This window comes from Quercus robur, chromosome 2, assembly GCF_932294415.1.
Source record: "Quercus robur chromosome 2, dhQueRobu3.1, whole genome shotgun sequence".
NCBI lineage: Eukaryota > Viridiplantae > Streptophyta > Magnoliopsida > Fagales > Fagaceae > Quercus > Quercus robur.
In genome coordinates, this window is record NC_065535.1 from 72,231,565 (window position 1) to 72,250,329 (window position 18,765).

An 18,765-nucleotide genomic window follows, 5' to 3' on the forward strand; every position below is an offset into this window, starting at 1 on the left:
ATAGATCAAATCATCAACATATAAGCAAATTACTAGAAAATCTCTAGTACCTTCACGCTTGACATAAAGCGATGGCTCACATATGCTCCTTTGAAAACCATTTTGGCGAAAGTAGCCGTCAATTTTGCTATTCCAAGCTCTTGGAGCTTGCTTTAGGCCATACAATGCCTTTCAAAATCGATAGACTTTGTCTTCTTTGCCTTTCTTCATGTATCCCTTCGGTTGCTCTTCGTACACTTCTTCTTCTTAGTCACCATTTAAAAATGCTGACTTAACATCAAGCTGAAATACTTCAAGCTCCATTTGTGCGGCAACAGCTAAGAAAGTTCTAATAGTTTCCATGTGAACAACGAGTGCAAATGTTTTATGGAAATCTACTCCAGGCTGTTGCGAATAGCCTTTTGCAACCAAACATACCTTATGCTTTTGAATTGAGCCATCTTCATTGTACTTAGTTTTGTAAATCCATTTTAAGACAATCACATCTCTTCCATTAGGCAAGTCCACAAGCTCCCATGTCTGATTCTTCTCAATGCTAACAATTTCTTCATCCATGGCTTTTGCCCACACATTCTCCTTTACAGCATCTTCAAAGGTTTGTGGCTCACTAGCATATAATGCAAATTCACAAGATTGATATATATCTGACAATGAGCGAAACTTCCTTGGAGGGCTATCTGAATCATAAGTATTTGCATTTGGCAAGACAGTGCTTGAAGATCTAGTTGGAGATGATGTTGCTCTTGGGGCTTCTTCAGAATTCATGCTTAGAAGTGAATTAGACTTGTCTTGAAAATCAAGAGAAGCAGGAACTTCCAATTTTTTTCTTTCTTAGATATTTTCTTCCCATTGCCATACTGCCAACTCATCAAAAATAACATCTCTTGCAATCACCAGCTTGTTTGTCTTGGGATTCAAAAGGCGAAATCCCTTAAACTCATCATTATAGCCAATGAAGATATACTTTTCCCCCTTTTCATCAAACTTCTCTCTTTCTTGTGAGGGAATATGAGCATATCCTATGCAGCCAAAGACTTTAAGCTAATTCACCATAGGTTTTTGCTTATGCCAGGCTTCAAATTAAGTCTTGTCTCTAATTGCTTTTGTTGGAGAGCGATTGAGAATATATGCTGCTGTGTTGACAGCTTCTACCCATAGCATGTTGGGTAATCCCTTGCCCTTGAGCATGCTTCTAGCCATTTTTTCAATTGTTCGATTCTTCTGTTCAGCTACTTCGTTTTGTTGAGGAGTTCTTCGAACTGTGAGCTGCCTTTGAATGCCATTTTCTTTACAATATTGCATAAATGGCTTATAGATAAACTCCCCACCACGGTCAATTCTCAAGGTCTTCATTTGATGACCACTTTGCCTTTCAACAAGAGCTTTAAACTGAAGAAAAAATGAGAATGCTTTTGACTTTTGATCAAGAAAATAAATCCACATCATCCTTGTATAATCATCAACAAACAAAAGAAAATATCTTTTGTTGCTCAGTGATGGAGTTCTAGTTGGCCCACATATGTCTACATGCACAAGCTCTAAAGGAGCACGAGCTCTCCAAGCTATCTTTGGAAATGGAAGATGATGCATCTTGCCATATATACAGCCTTCACAAACGTTGTAATTTTTCTGAATTGAAGGAAGACCAACCACCATATTTCTTTGCTTCAGCAATTGAAGGCCTTGATAGTTCAAATGGCCATATCTTAGATGCCAAAGATGAGACTCATCAACAGCCTCACTTTTCAAAGCAATTTTCTCATGTAATGGCATGCTAAGAAGGAAAACATTATTTTGTGACAATCCAAACTTTGCCACTGTCAATTTGTTTTTCTTATCATACACAGTACACACACCATCATCAAAGTATAAAGAATAACATTTTCTAAGCAATTGACCAACACTAAGAAGGTTTTGTGATAAGCTTGGCACATAAAGAACATCATGAATAAATTTTTGGTTACCTTCTTCAGTGTGGACAGCAATGGTTCCTTTTCCTTCAACTTTCTTTAGCTTCCCATCTCCAAGCTTTACTACAGAAGTATAGCTCCGATCAAGTTCCACAAAAGACTTGGAATTCATTGTCATATGACTACTGCATCCACTATCCAGAAACCATGTATCTTGTGTTTCATGTAAAGCATTCAAGCAAGAATAAAATAACTGATTTTCTTGACTATCTTTTACAAAATTGGCATCATTTTTCTCTTGTTTATCTTAGTACCAGCAATCTCTTTTAGAGTGATTAGGAATTTTGCATCTAGTGCATCTGAAACGACATTCCCTTGACTCATGACCAGGTTTCTTGCAAATAAAACATTGACCACTAGAGGTACCTGGTTTTTGCTAGTATTTTTCTCCATTCCTTCCTCGTCCTCTTTTCTGCCCTTCTTTGAAGTTGCCTCAGCCTTTTCCATACTGACCCTTCTTTTGGTAATTGCCTCCTCTTTTCCCTTGTTCTTCTTTGGAAAATTCATTATGAGAAACATTCAGCTTTGATTGAAATGCTTGCTCCAATGGCTGGCTTGAAAATCTGCTCAATCTTCCTTCATGTGCTTCAAGAGACCCCATCAATTCATACATGGTAAGAACTGATAGATCTTTGGATTCTTCTATTGCTGCTGCTACATGATCAAATTTTTGAGGCAAACTCCGGAGTATCTTCTCAACAAGTTTCTGCTCTTGAATAGTATCTCCATAGCTCTTGATTTGATTAACAATCTCAGCAACTCTTGAATTGAAATCTTTGACAGATTCAGTTTCTTTCATTGTCAAATTATCAAAGTCTCTCCACAAATTTTGAAGCTTAACGAAGATTGCTTTATTTGAGCCTTGAAACTCCTTTTGCAAAATCTCTCATGCATCTTTTGCCTTTTTAACACCAAAGATTCTAGGATAGATAGACTTGCTTACCCCATGATGAATGATCCTCAAGGCAATAGCATTTTTCTTCAATTTCTCCTTGTACTCCTTTTGATTTTCATCAGTCCAGGAAGAATTCCTAGTTCCAGGTGGGTCTTGGAAACCATCTTCAATCAAATCCCATAGATCTTGGGAAATGAAAATGGTCATCAATTGAGAGCTCCAGTAGTCATAGTGTTCTCCATTGAAAATAGGAACCTGGTTTGTTGAATAAGAAAACAAGACATCTCCAGATTTGGCATCATGAAGATTAACTAAAGAGAGGTTTAAAGTTGGGTGAACAAAGAAAAATCAGGTGCTGTATAGGCTGAATAGGTTGAATAGGCTAGCTCTGATACCAAAATTTTTTGGCATATGCGGAATTTTTATTGATAAATAGCAATGGATTACTAGGTTTTTTATTTTTGTGATGCAGAGCTGCTGCTCCTACACAATGCTAGGCAGATTTTTCTAATCTGCATAAACCAATACAATAGCACTTATTTATACTTGAAAGAGCCTTCTAGACTTCTAGATACAAGTAACTGACCCTTAGGAACACAGAACACCAACAGACATGAAATACTAATAGCCATTATCTAGAATTTCTTTATTAAAATTACAAATTAATTCTAATGCCATCCACAAACACTGTTGTCCAACACAAATGGATCCCCCCTCCCACAGGATGGATTAAATTCAATACAGACGCTATCATTTCAGACAAAGCCACTGCTCTAGCTGCCATAGCTCTCAATGACAAAGGTGAAGTCCTCAAGGTCTGGCAAAATTGCACACAGCTTGCTCCCCTATTCTAGTAGAAGAAACTGCTATTTTATGGGCTATGCAGCTTGTAAGAATAGAGAATTGGAACTATATCATTTTCGAAGGCGATGCTAAAGCCCACTTTGATCCCTCTCTGCTGAATCCATTACCGATTGGTCCATTAGCAATATCGTTTGCAATATATTAAATTTGAAAGAGTTCTTGTTCTTTCCGTTGGGTTAATAGGAACATTGCTGCTCATAAAGCAGCTAGATTGTGTCTCCTTTCTTTTAAATCTTTCTACTTTCATAATCACAGTCTGCCAGTTGCCTTAGCGAATGTTTGTAAGGTAGATTGCTATTCTTGTTAGTTTTTGTAGCATTCAATAATGATTAAAGTTTATTATAAAAATAATAAAATAAAAACAAAACAAAACAAAAAAACACTGCCACTACTCTGTGTAAAGGTTTTGCTTGCTTGTAGGAAAGGGAATGTAAAGGTTTTGAGTGCCGCTTTATGTTTTGGTCGAAGTAAAATGCACTAGGAGGTACTTCGTTGGACCCAAACAAACACCATACTTCAACTTCATAAGTGATCTTTCTAAATAAATTACTTCTTGTTCATATACTCCTCTTTTTTCATTTCCAACTAAAATCCAACACATACGGTAGGAATGCAAAGTACAACATCTCAAACATGTAGCAATATATGTCCACGCCCTTTATTACATGATACCTAATGCATAAGCAAGGATATATTGGTTACATATATTGCTGAAACTAGATGTTATTTCTCATGGGATTGGATATACGACCACTTTTTCAGTGGTTCTGTTGGTGTTAAGATAGGAAAATACTTCAACAGTCTTTGAAAATGGAAATGGGCTTTTGGGGTCAATCACTGGTTTCACCTTCCCACTTTCCAGGTAAGGTTTCAGTTTCTCCAAGATAGACCCTTTAGAAGTGAGCACAACATAGTTGCTGGTGGAATTACAGGGCCTACTATTGTCACAACATGCCCGTCCTTTTTCACTGCCTTGACTGCCTTATCAGTCTGCCCTGTTTTTGTGTACAACAAAAATTAGTGTTTGACATATTACGAGTAATCAATACACGTTGAATAGAAAAATGCAATTAGATTGGCAGGTAATGCACAAATAAATATCATGAGCAATTTCACCAACCTTTTGTTTTAGAAATGGAAATCAATTTAAACACAGAGTTAGACACAAAAAGCCACAAGTTTAACAATTGTTTAGGTTGATTATTGACACCCCCACAAGACCTAATTCTAAAAGTCTATTTGGAAATAACTTATTTAGCTGAAATTGAAAACATTTTGGTGAAAATATTGTAGATAATGTTAAAAAATAGCGAAAATAATACATTGGGACCCATGAATAGTAACAAAAATAAGCTAAATAGTAAAAAAAACTGGCTTTTTTAAGCCAATGTCAAACGCACATTAAGAGTCTATTTGAGATTTACTTATTTTGTTAAAACTGAAATTTTTTTGCTGAAAGTACTATAAATAAAGGTAAAAATTAGCTAAAATAAAATAAAAGGGTCTAAACTGTACTTTCAAGTGCATTGAGGCTTTTTCTCAAAAAAAGAAGAAAGTGCATTGAAGTTCTATTAGGACATATGTAGAACTTGTTAGAACATATGTTATTGTAAATTAGCTAATCTTTTGACAGAACGCACTTTACTTGTAATTGGGTAGATCTATGATGAGTTTAATACTTTAAGGAATAAGAGTTCAAGTATAATATTGAAACCATGCAAGTCTGTCCAAGAAACAAATGAAGAAGTGTTGTAAATTAAAACTCACTACAAAAAAGATTGCTATTTGTGACGAAACTTTTTCGATGACTACAAAAAGCTGTTGGAAAAACTAGCTTTTTCGACGGCAAGTCTCTTTTATCGACAATTACTCTTCAAATATTAAAACATTTGTGACGGCAAAATAAGTCTGTCGAAAATGCCTATTATTTTTGTCGAAAATATGATTTTTTTTGGAGGGAATTGTTCCCACCTTATTTTTTGCGACGGAATAAAAATATTTATCGCTAATAAAGTATTATTTACAACGACTGAAGAAAAACCGTCGGAACTATTAACACTTGTGACGGCTTTCATGCATCGAAAATACCAAAAATATTTTTTTTATGGTGTTAGTATTTGTGACAAACATTCTTCCATCGTAAATATAAAAGAGAATATTAGCGATAGACATAAAGCCATCGAAAGTGGTAAAATATTTTGGAGGGAAAATTCCCTCCTTAGTTTTCATATTTGTGATGACATTTATCCATCGCAATTATTATTTTTTATTTTTCTAATTGAGTTTGTATTTGCGACGAACATGTTGACCATCATAAATAGTTAATTTTTTTAAAAAAGAAAGAATGTATTAGTGATGGACTTGGATCCCTCGCAATAGATAAGATTTGCGATGGACCTAAGCCGTCAACAATGGTAATTTTTTAACCTTTTTTTTTTTTTTTTCCATCACCATATATTGCATTTGTTATTTACGACGAACATGTTGGTTGTCGTTAATAGTTAAAATTTTCTTAAGAAAGAAAGTATTAGTGATGGTAAGGTAAATCCATCCCAGTAAAGGTGATTTCCAACATACATGGCCATAAAAAATGGTTATTTTCTTTGAATGGTGAATTTTCCTCAATTTTGTCTCAAAGATCTAGAATTTTTTTTTTTTTTTTTAAATTTTAAAAGCTGCACAAAAACATCTTTCAAGACCCTCTAAGTACTTAAGGGCTATTTTGGTCATTTTAGAGTTAAAAGGTATTTTGATCATCTTAAAGCTTTGAGGGGCACTTTGGTCATTTTGTAGGTTTTGGGTTGTGTTTTGGTTATTTTAGAAGTTTATGGGTATTTCGGTCATCTCCTAGCTTTGATGGCGTATTTCAGCCATTTTGGATGGTCGGATTGTGTTAACAGGGTTAATCAAAGTTTCTCATTAGGTGGGTACAACAATATGTGTCCATCATGCAACCAGATAGAGATCCAAAATCTGACCGTTCAATTGGAAGAATGTGGTGAAATATTTGTGTTTGTAAATTACAATGACAATCAGACGGTCAGATTGTGAGAATAGAGTAGTCAAATCTTGCAAAAATTCGTCAAAGTCTATTAAACTTGTTCAATCTTTGGTCAAACTTCAAAGTTGGTTTTAGGACCACTAGATTTAATCAAATTAGGTTGATTAGGGAGGTTTTACGTGGGTTTTGGGTATTAGTCAGTATTTTAAGGTTTTTTTGATTTTCATGTTTTTATCAATTTCAAGTTTTAAAATAGCAAAACAAGGTAGTCAAAAGTCACATACAAATCCATTATGGTCATTTTGTAGATTTTGGGTTGTGTTTTTTAGATCATTTTATCAATTCTTAGTAATGTTTATATAGTATATAACTCTCTTGAAAGAGTATTGAATATTTTTAGTGATTGAAGTTTCATGATAGGTGGATACAACAACATGCTTCCATCTTATGGCATAATCAGACTTAAAATTTGACCATTGGATTGAAAGAGTGTGATAAAATATTTGTTTTGATGAACTTTGAGCTCAATCAAACGGTTGGATTGTGAGAACGTGACCAATCAAAATTTCTTGATATGTTGGTACAATGACACATGTCCATAATGTTCTAGACTTAAATCCAAAATCCAACCGTTGGATTGGAACAATGTGGTCATATATTGGTGTTTGTAAATTATGACAAAAATCGGACAGTCGGATTGTGAAAAATGAGTAGTCAAAGTTTGCAAAATTTGGTCAAAATTTGGTCAAACATGGTCAATATTGAAGTTGGGTCTATGACCCGTGGGAAAACTAAAAAATTGTGGGTACATAGTAAGTAATCCCCTTCACTACATCCAAATTTTCATTTCTTAAATCATCCACAAGTCACATTAACATTCAAGCTTTGGCCGATGTGAAGAATGTCTCTCATCTCTATTTCCTATTTTAAATTGAGATACTAAATATCTATTGAGATCTAATAAGGAATCTCGACAGCTGGTTGACAGAAGCAGTATCTATTGAGAATTACGAAATTTAGATTTCCAGATCTGTTTTTCACACATATCCAAGTTATTTGTGTAGGGTTTCTTTTCTCATAACCTTAGACATATATAAGGATTATTTTAAGGGCCGTCAAACATGATGCAAGGTTACGCAACTTGATGCAAAGTTATTATGCATGTATATTGTGACCGGAGACAATTTGCCCTAGTTTATCATATTCTTTGTAGAAGTTACTGCGTCTTTGCACCAAGGTTTTTGTAACCAAGGAGCTTCTTGATCTTCATCGTCTAGATGAATTAAAGAACTTTGCAGCCAATATCTTTCTCAAAGTTGGTGTGTTAGTCACGTACTTGGATCCGTGCATCGATTGGTTAGTCACGTACTGGAAGCCGTGCATTGAAAGGAGAGATTGTCACTACATTACAAGTTCAATTGAGTATTGGGGTAAGGGTTCAACTATAGGTTGCTATTAGGTACTGAAATTCCTTTTACTTATAACCGCTTGTTTTGATAGTAGTGGATTCTCGAGTGTGGTGACCTTAAATTCATCTGGTGGGATTTTGCCTCGGTGGTTTTCCCCATTCATAAACAAATCACCTGTGTCAAATTTAATTTCCGCTACATTTAGTTATTTGGTTATTTATTTGTGCTACCACGCTTATTGCATGTAATTGAATTTAATTAATTAACTTGGCTAATTAATTGATTAATTTACCAAAAAAGTCAATATATTCTTGGCCTATCAAGTTCTTCTCAAAAAAAAAAAAATAAAAAAATAAAAAAATAATGTGCATTGAGGCCCACTCTAAGATGCATGCATGGAGTAGATGTAGGGTGCATGCATGGAGCAGATCAAAGGTGCATGAAAGGAGATCTCATATCAAAGGTTCATAAATGGAGATCTCAGATTAAAGGTGCATGAATGGAGCAGATCTAGACTGCTAGGGTGAACATCATTCTCTGAATAGTGATCATTGGATATCCTAGAATATAAATGGTCCCCTCTCAAGCATCTCGCGTTGTACATCTCTAAACAAACTTTTCTTCTAACCAAAAAATAGTGGACCTCAACATTTGATTTTGATCATTTAAGGTATACTAGAAGGTTCATGGAGCAATATGCCACATAAAAATTGTGGCAAAAAAGCCCTAGATTTTTTTAAAATAATGAATCTTCTAGACTTTATTTGTTAATGTACTATGATATGAGGCCAAGCCCTTAATTTTTGTGGTTTGGCTTGCGTCTGGTATTAATTACTTTATTCACCACATGAGTATGACACATTTAGTATTTCTCTGGATACTATAAGGACATGACACATGTCTAAAAATGATCATAAGTTGGCCTTATACATGGGAGTCGTACTCTATTGCAGTTTACTCATTGTGTTATAATTTATAACATGGGTATGACAAGCCTAGCATTCCTCTAGACACCACAAGTGTAAGACACGTCTTAAAATGTTCATAAATTGGCCCTATACATGGGAGTCATACCCAGCTTCTGTTTACTCACTGTACATGTGTTATAACTTACAGCGGCAAGAATTTATAAACTCCACCACAAAAGGTTACATAGACCTTACTAAACGCATTGTATTACAATGGTAATGTTTCCAATGAAGAAACAGGAGCACGGAACCCTAATGCTTTAGGATTTTGGTCAAAGAATGTGGTTAAGCCTGAAGGTAATGAAAATATATAGGGTCAATAAAAGTCAAGAAGTTATTGCTTGAAAACATGATTTTGAAAAGAAAACCGACTTGAAATACCTCCAAAGTTCATAGATATACCAGTATACCATTGATCCTCCATTTACATAAGTTCATAAATGCTCACACGTTCAAATCTCTCTTTCTGTCACATTATGGAAAACGATAAGAACTTTTTCAAGTATTCCATGGTGCAGATCTCATAATCTATTTTGATGAAAACTGGAACCATACAAAGAGTGCAAAAGGCATCTTTGGAGAAATGTTCGAATTAAAGCTACTCGCAATATAAAGGAGAGAGGGATAAAAAAAGACACGTAGCCAGAAAATTATTCTAGTTGATTTTCCAATGGGTCCGAATCTTTTGGGTCATAAAAAATGTTTTGTATTAGGACAATGGAATTTAGTCTTGGAGCGGTGCTCCGATTCTCACGTGTGGGGTCCACCCCTGTGTGAGAGCCTGGAGCACTGCTACGAGACTAGGTAAGAATTACCCAAAAAAAAAAAAAAAAAATATTCAGCTAACATTATTAGTCAATTTAGAATCCTTTCTTTCTCAAAAATAAAAAATAAAAAAATAAAATTTGGAATCCATTCTCTTTATCCATTAGTACTATAAATAGCTTCCTCAACCCACCTTCTTCTTCCAAGGTCCTCATATTACTCTTTCTCTCTAAAAAAAAAAAAAAAATCAGAACTGCTTTTCAACTTTCATGGACAACAGAAATGATCAGTCGTCATCAGAGACAAGGTTCTCCCTCTCTCTCTCTCTCTAATCACACACACTAGATCCAGTTTCAATAACTTAATGTAAAAATGTTAATTACTCAATTAATAGGTCTCTTTGTAGTTTGTGGAGAATTCCTTTTCGGTATTTGATTCTTGTTAGTTATCTGAACTCTTAAACCATTTGCTGCTTGTTGTACATGATAATTGCCCTATAAAATCAGTGGTGGAGCCATTTATCTTTGGGGGGAAGAAAATATAAAAATTGTTCTCCTTTTATACTATGAATTATATCCATACTACATAGAATAGCGTTAATAAACACAATTCAACGTACAATACAAGTTTAATACTGTTTTATAACTCAATAGTTTTTTACTTTTCATTAAAAAAAAAAAAAGATTTTTACTTGCTCAGGCCCTAGATTTTCTAATTAAATTACTACTTTTTTTTAGAATATAAATTACAATCTATTAATTGAGTATAATAATCTAGAACTTTGTAACTTAACTGGATGATATCTCATGGAGACATCTACCTATTATAATTATCCAATTATTAAAAACCTAGTATGTTTAATAATTAATTACAAAATTACTAATAGGTTAAAGATTGCAGAAATTTAGACAAACAATCACTGAATTAATCAAATAACCAATAAAAATTACATTATTTTGATTATATGATATATTATATATCTGTATCAAATTAAGAATAATTTATTATATTTTTATGTAATGTATATAAAGTGTAAAATAAGGAATAGAAGAAGAACATGGAGAAATACTAAGAAAAGAGTTGCACTCACCAGTGGGCATTGGGTGGTAATGGTTTTCTTTTAAGTCAAGTTTTTAAACTTTTTTTTATTTAAGATAATTGTTTTTTTAAGTTTAATCAAACCATCCCTTTGCTATATTGCCCCAAAAATATCAAGAAAATCCATTAGAAAAACCAACAAAACAATTCATAAACCTGGATGATTAGAAAAACCTTTAGACAATCACAAATTCAGTCTAGAAAAACATACCAACAAAACAATTGAAAATGACAAATCCTTAGTAAAACAATCCTTTAGTGCAGCATCACCACCATCATCTTCTTCTCTAGCCGGTTGCGTCTTTGCTGCTTTCTTCTTCTTCTATTTTTTTTCCTAACTTCACAACCTTCAGACTTTAGGGCATGCCTTCTCTCTATTTTGTAAAATGATGGTTAACAAAAGCACCTTGGAGATTGTGGCAAAGATGGCTACAACTCATTATGGTTCTTTTGGCCAACATAAAGCCACGTGCACTTGATTGTTTCTCTTTCTTTCTTTCTTTTTTTTTTTTTTTTGGTGGCCTGATCATATACTACCTTATATTCATATTTCATAAAGTTATCTTAAAAAGAATGTAATAGTATTTTATTTCTTTGGGCTAAGCTTTTAAATTTTAATTCCTACTAGACTTTTTGGGCTGGTGAATGATTGGGTAAAAGACTTACAATTTTTAAGAGTTTTCAAATGTTCTTGGCTTTTGAACCTTTTACAAGTTCATTGATTATATCTATAATTTATAAATATACAAAATATATAAGTTTATAAATAATTGTAATATATATATATATATATATATATTTTTTGTTGTAACTTTGTTTTGTTAATAAATTACTAATAATAATATTATTGTGGCAAGTGGGTTTTTATTTTATTTTTTTAACTAAAGAAAAAAAATATCTGAATAAAAATAAAAAATATTAATTTTTATATAGGATAAAGATTATTGACTTTGCAAGTCAAGAAATAATTTCAATTGTTATGTAGGATAAATATGTTTTCTATGTTTTTACCATGCATACTAAACTTTGTTCTAGTTAAAAATTATTTGACATTCAATCCATAAAGTCTTCTTTTATGTATAACTTTAAAATACAAGACCTTGAAATTTAAAACTTTTATAGATGAAATAATTATTGATCTCATTAACTATGTCATCAATCAAATTTTTAAGTACTTGTAATTAAAATTATGTATAAAATATAAATTTATTGATCAAATGGTAATAACATTCGATTGGCATAAAATTTAACTGCATGTTAAGAACACATAACTCAACAGTGAGATTTCCAAAATACAAATTTAATAAATAGTTATTAGGTGGTGTAACATTATTTAAAGTTACACCTAATGGATAGAATAGCTTGAACTGAGTAAATTAAATGTGAATTGACCACCTGTTTAGATTTTAAAACCTATATAAACCCAAAAAAAATAAAATAAAATAAGCTAAAAATCATTAAAATTGTAGTCAAATTGACCGGTCCAACAAATTTTTTGATTTGTTTTAACAAAAAATTATTAAGCTACTTAGTTGAGCCTAATAAAATATATGCCTATGAGTTTTTTTTTTTTTTTTTTCCCCAACGAACTTTGGAGTGCACACTTTGACACTTTACTATGCATAAAGAAAAAAATTACAATATAATTATATATATTGTTAAAATCAAAGGTATCAAATGACAATATAGTTACTTTATCTTTGTTAGTATTGTTATAAGTATTACAAGAAACTAGAACACCAAGAAGAAATCTAAATAAAAAATTATTAAAATATAAGAACAAAAAGAGATAGTAAATATTGATGATGAAGAAGAAAATGTCAATAAATAAATAGTTTTTCAAAATGATGATAATATTGACTTCAACGGAGTTGATTATGCATTATGATGAGTATCATGAATAGAAATTATTATTTTGTCTCATCTGTCATATATTATTACTTTTGAGTTAGTCATTTTTTTAATTTTTTTTTATGAGAGTTTAATCAATTTGAATGTGTATATTATAAATATATGTTAATTTGATTTATTTAGTAAACTTTGTTAAATCTTATTATATAAGTGATGATTAAATTAGTTATTAGTTGAATATATATATTTCAAATTTATAATGAATATACATTTTATATATGCATACCTATAATTTTTTTTATAGGTTTTATTAGGTATTTATTTTCTTAAAATACATGACATAATATAATACACGATACAAAAAATAAAATAAAAATAAAAATAAAAAATCAATTCACAATACGATTCACATTTTGACAACTATGGTTCCAACTGTCATTAATTTTATTGATCATTCTAAGCATGTTGCAAGATGACCATGTCTAAAGGCAAGTTTCAATGGAAGGGGAAAATAGAGGGGAATATAGTAGAGTTGGATTAGTGTTTAGCTACAAATATTGACTAGTTTGAATACAGGGATTGGTTTAATTGGTTACAAGGTTGATGAAACTAATTGGAGAATTGGATAACTCTGTCCTAGGTTTTTATTTGTGCTTGTTTATGTTTTTTAATAAATTAGAGATTATATATTGATTTATTATATAATATTTTATGTTTTCCTTATAAAATTGTATATTCACCTTTGAATGTTGTTTAAATTTCTTTAAATTTTTTTAGTCAATGTTTGTTTTAGCTACCGACCTTAAAACTTTAAACCTCTTCTTTTTTAGCTACTTTTAAAAATTAGGGTTTTTACACCATGGATTAAGATGTAACTCAAATATAAATCTTTTAAATACATGATGATTGACGCAAATGTTGGGATTTAGTGAAATAGCAGTTTGATCTGAGGATGGAGAAAAGAATTGTTATGAGTAGCTACAACAGAGCTCAAGCACTTAGGAAGAAAAACGTTTTTAGTTTTATTTCTTGAAGAAAACTAGCTAAAAATCTTTGTCTTCCATTCAAAAACAATTGCCAACTATGCATTTTTTATACTGGTGCTTGTTCACAACAATAAAGTAGAGTTAATTAAATAGTTACTTAAACTTCATTTATTACTTTACCAACTTAAGCTAGCTGAAAATATGTTAACTTCAACATTCCCCCTTAATGCATTTACTGTCAAAATCCAAGCATTTCTTTTTAAGTGAAAGTGCCCACAAAACCCTAATTCGGGCAAGGACCAAACGAAGGAATCTGCCCAAAAAAGTGTCATCACTCTGCACCAAATTAAGAAATCTGAAGTACCTCTAGTCTTCACATACAATGCAACCTCACTTTCACTTTTATGTAAAAAGAATCAATTCTTTTGTGCAGCCAATTAAAGCAACAGGTGCATGTATAGTGAAAGTGAATCTTGCCTTGTGCTTCTGCATGCGTGGATCCATGCATCAAGGTTGAGCTATGCTTTGTAAATCCAATGTACTCCAATGACGTCTCTATTGATAGGCCAAGAATGTATTGACCCATTTGGTAAATTAATCAATTAATTAGCCAAGTGAATTAATTAGATTCAATTACATGCAATAGGCGTGGTAACACAAACAAATCACCAATTAAGTTAAATGCAGCAGAAAATAAATTTGACACAAGTGATTTGTTTATGAATAGGAAAAACTATCAAGACAAAACCCCACCAGATGAATTTAAGGTTACCACTCCTGAAAATCCACTATTATTAAAACAAGCGGATACAAGTAAAAGGAATCCCAGTACCTAACACCAACCTACAGCTGAATCCTTACCCCAATACCCAATTGTGATGTAGCGGCAATCTCTCCGCTCAATGCACGAATCCCAGTACATGACTAACTAATGATGCATGGATCTCAATACATGACTAACTCCATAGCAACCATTTGATTGTTGTAGTTGATTTGTAGCAGCTTTACATAGAAATACTAATAAGATCTTCAATGCTGGTACAAGAGACTTTGCTTGATTACAGAACCCAAAAGCATACAAGAAACGCAGTAATAATTCTTTCTTCTGTAAAAGGAGGCTAGGGTTTCAAAAAGAAAACCTTATGAAACTCTCTAGGGTTAGATTTTTCTTTTTCCACCTCCTTTAAAAAGGAGCTTAATAGGCTCTCCTATTCCAAATAGGTTTATACAAACCTTGGGCTTTCCTAGTCCAATAAGGATTATACAAACCCACAAACCTTGGGTTTTCTTAGTCCTATAAGAATTATACAAACCTATAAACAAATAGCCTTTTAGAATAAAAACGTTGCTGACCATAGTCTGAATCCCGTAAGTTCGGTAGATCGAGACATGTATCGAGCTTTAATGAATCTCGACAAATCGAGCTTCTGTCGAGGAGGTATCAAGACCTATAGATTGCACTTTTCTTGAGCAGTTTTTGAGTAATCTTCATGTCTTTAATTTAACCACTTGTAATGATCATCTTGAACCTTCTTAGATTTACTCAAATACAAGTAAAGTGTGTTTTGTCAAAGGATATGTCAATTACATAAAAATATGTCCTTGATAATCTCCCCCTTTAGGAATCCGTGACAAAACCACAAGAATACATTGAACGTCTTAAAATACATTCTACTCAAAATTACAAAATAAATAAGTCTAGTCTAAAAGATCTGAACCTTGGAAGTTGCTGCAAGAAGAAGGTTAAATCTTGACTTGGCTTTAACTTGTCTTTCCTGAAAAGCACTAAACAAAACACATCGACCTACCATGTGGAAAATAATGATAAGTTAAATAAATAAGAAACATGTGTATAAAGAGCGAAAAAACAACACATGTGAGATAAAGAGTGAAACACATATATCATCATCATCAAATATATGTATGTAAATGGTTACAAACCAAAAGATACACAACACAAAAAATATATCAATATCAAAGTGTACCAAACTAACCCTCCCCCTAAGTTAGTTACATAAAAAAACTTTCTTCCTTTTAACATGAAGTTCTCCCCCTAAGTCTATTACTCCTCCTGAGGAATGACATTTAATTCTCAAATTTCTCCCCCTTTTTGACATGATTGTTAAAGGGCATAAAAAGCCAAACGACTTGACCGAAGACAGAAAAAAATAGACATAGAGGGAACGAGGAGAGCAAGGAACCATAGACTTACAAGAAAAAGAAAACAGAAGCACAGTAGGAAGAGGTTCAGGAAAGAAAGAAAAGATAGAACAATGCATGGCAATGTTATAATGACCATAGAATGCAATGCATGAGCATATAAGATCAAATAAATAGCACCCACCCCAAAAATTTTAGCAAGACACAAAAAACAAAGACAAAAACAATTAAAAAAAAAAAAAAAACAAATATTTCCCTAAAATGAATGAAAACCTAGGTCAAAATGCATGAAATGCAAGAGAGAAGAGAGAAGGAAGAGATAGGTATCAACAACAAAAGGATTTCGATAGATCGAAGTATCTGTCAAGGATGTGTCAAGAAGAAGCCTAGAAACCTCGATGGATCAAGAATCTGTCGAAAATCTATCGGCCAAACAGAAAGTTTCTCGATGGATCGAAGAAACTATCGAGAAGCTATCGAGACACAATCCAGAAAGCTCGATAGATCAAGTATGCAATAAGATCTATCGAGAAAAGAAGACAAAGGGGCTTAATAGATGCGAATCTATCGAGGACCTATTGATAAGATGTCGAGCTTGAAGAAAAGGAGTTTTTCAAAGAGAGGAAAAATACAAAGAGATGAATGCAAACAAGCAAGCTACTCAAACATAGATCCAATCAACATGTTAAGCTCTCAAAAACATCTCTTAACAAGAAAATGCAAAGCATTCATGATTCAAAACACACACGCACACTAAATAAGTCTAACCAATTTTATATTTCAAAAAGAAGTTAAGACAATTTAGTGAGCATACATTAACATATGTATTCCTTGTGATGGCCAAATCACATTGTACCTGCACATGTATCAAAAGTAGCAAAGAATATGCGTGTTGTGTGTGATAACATTACAAGAGTGTATAAATGTCTCAAGTTATGACGATTTGAGATATGTGAAAATCAATTTTAACTCACACACAATCATAACTGCTTGATGGGGACTATCACCTTTTGAGGTACATCCTATAATTCCTACATCTCCTAGAAACACGCTTGCAACCATATTTAAAAGCATTTTGATTTTTTTTGCTTTTATATTATTTGCATATTTTTTCTTTTTGAGCATATCATGGATGGGCATATGAAAGAGAAAGAAGAAATACCCAATTATGTTAGTCCACAAACATCACAATTTTGCTATGTCAAAACACACAGATGATATATATGATTGGCAGGCTTTAGTAGTGAGGTGGTTATTTATGCATTTCTCTTAGGATTTTTTAGCCCTTCCTGTCAAAAAGAGTGATATGAGTGTTAAATATAAGAGATTACTTAATCGTACTCATCACAAACACGAGCCACAAAGCTCACTTACTTAGTTGTGTATTAGAATGCTCATCTAAACTACAAAAGATACAAAGTTTAGAAAATTTTATTTCAATGGTCATCCAAGGTATACAAATACCAATATACACAAAACACACACAATTTTTGTATTTTTCTGATTTTTCAATTTTTATTTTTTTATTTTTATGAAAAACAAAATAAAGCAAAACTAAAAACAAACAAACAAAAACATGTTAAACAAACTTAAAAGGAAAGCATAAAACAAGATGCATATATATGAAAGCATGATTCCAAAGGTAGATAAGAAATCAAGCAAGAAGAGTCCTACTTTAGATAAAAAGAATTAAAACAGAGGACAAAAAGAAAGATAATTAAGTCTTAGGATCCTTTATTACCCACACAGTACGAGTCCTTGGCCGTGAAAATGGAAAGGCGCATGTCCTAGTATGACTACTAAAGGACAGAGGAATTAGAATTCCCCTGAAATTAAGTCAAAAAGGTCAAAGTTTTTAATAACTCACCAAGAATAGATACAAAGCCTTTAGACAAATGATAAGACCTATTTGACACTCGCTTATAAGGAAACAACTTGAAACAATTAGGATGAGTATGACCAAAAATACCACAATGGTGACAAACATAAGTAGTTTTTGAACTACTATGCTTTCTAGAAGGAGGTCTAACTTTAGAGGTTGACAAAGACCATAATTTAGGACAATTTGGCCTAATATGACCAATAATATGAGAATGATGACAAGTAGGGACAAAATCAGAATTTTTATTCTTTGGAGTTTTAGACATAGGTTTAGAAATTTTAGCATTAACACTAGAATTTTTACCTTTGTCTATCCTAGCAATATTAGCCTTCAACTCTTCATTATTCCTTTAAAATGAAGGAATATAAATATCTTTTTCTTTTGAGTTAGGCTCAACAACAAGTTTGGCACTAGTTAATTTTTCAACTTCAGTTTTAAATTCAACTAGTTGCTCTTCCATACTCTTAATTTTGTTCACCTGAGATGAAATTTGATTTTAAAAATTCTCATTCAAATTATTGGCTTCATCCAATTTTGCAATCAAATCATCTTTTTCAAGCTTGACCTTTTTAAATTTAGCTTTTAATTTTGTAGAGCTTTTAAGAGATCTCATACAAAAATTATAAAACTTACAATAGGCATCTTGAATATCATCATCATCATTCAACACAAGATCATGCAAATTAAAACAATCAAAAGTTTCCATGACAACGAGGGTCAATGGATCACACAGTCAAAAGTTTCCGCTCTAATACTACTTGATAGGTCAAGAATGTATTGACCCCTTTGGTAAATTAATCAATTAATTAACCAAGTGAATTAATTAGATTTAATTACATGCTATAAGCGTGGTAGCACAAACAAATCGCCAACTAAGTTGAATGCAGTGGAAAATAAATTTGACACAGGTGATTTG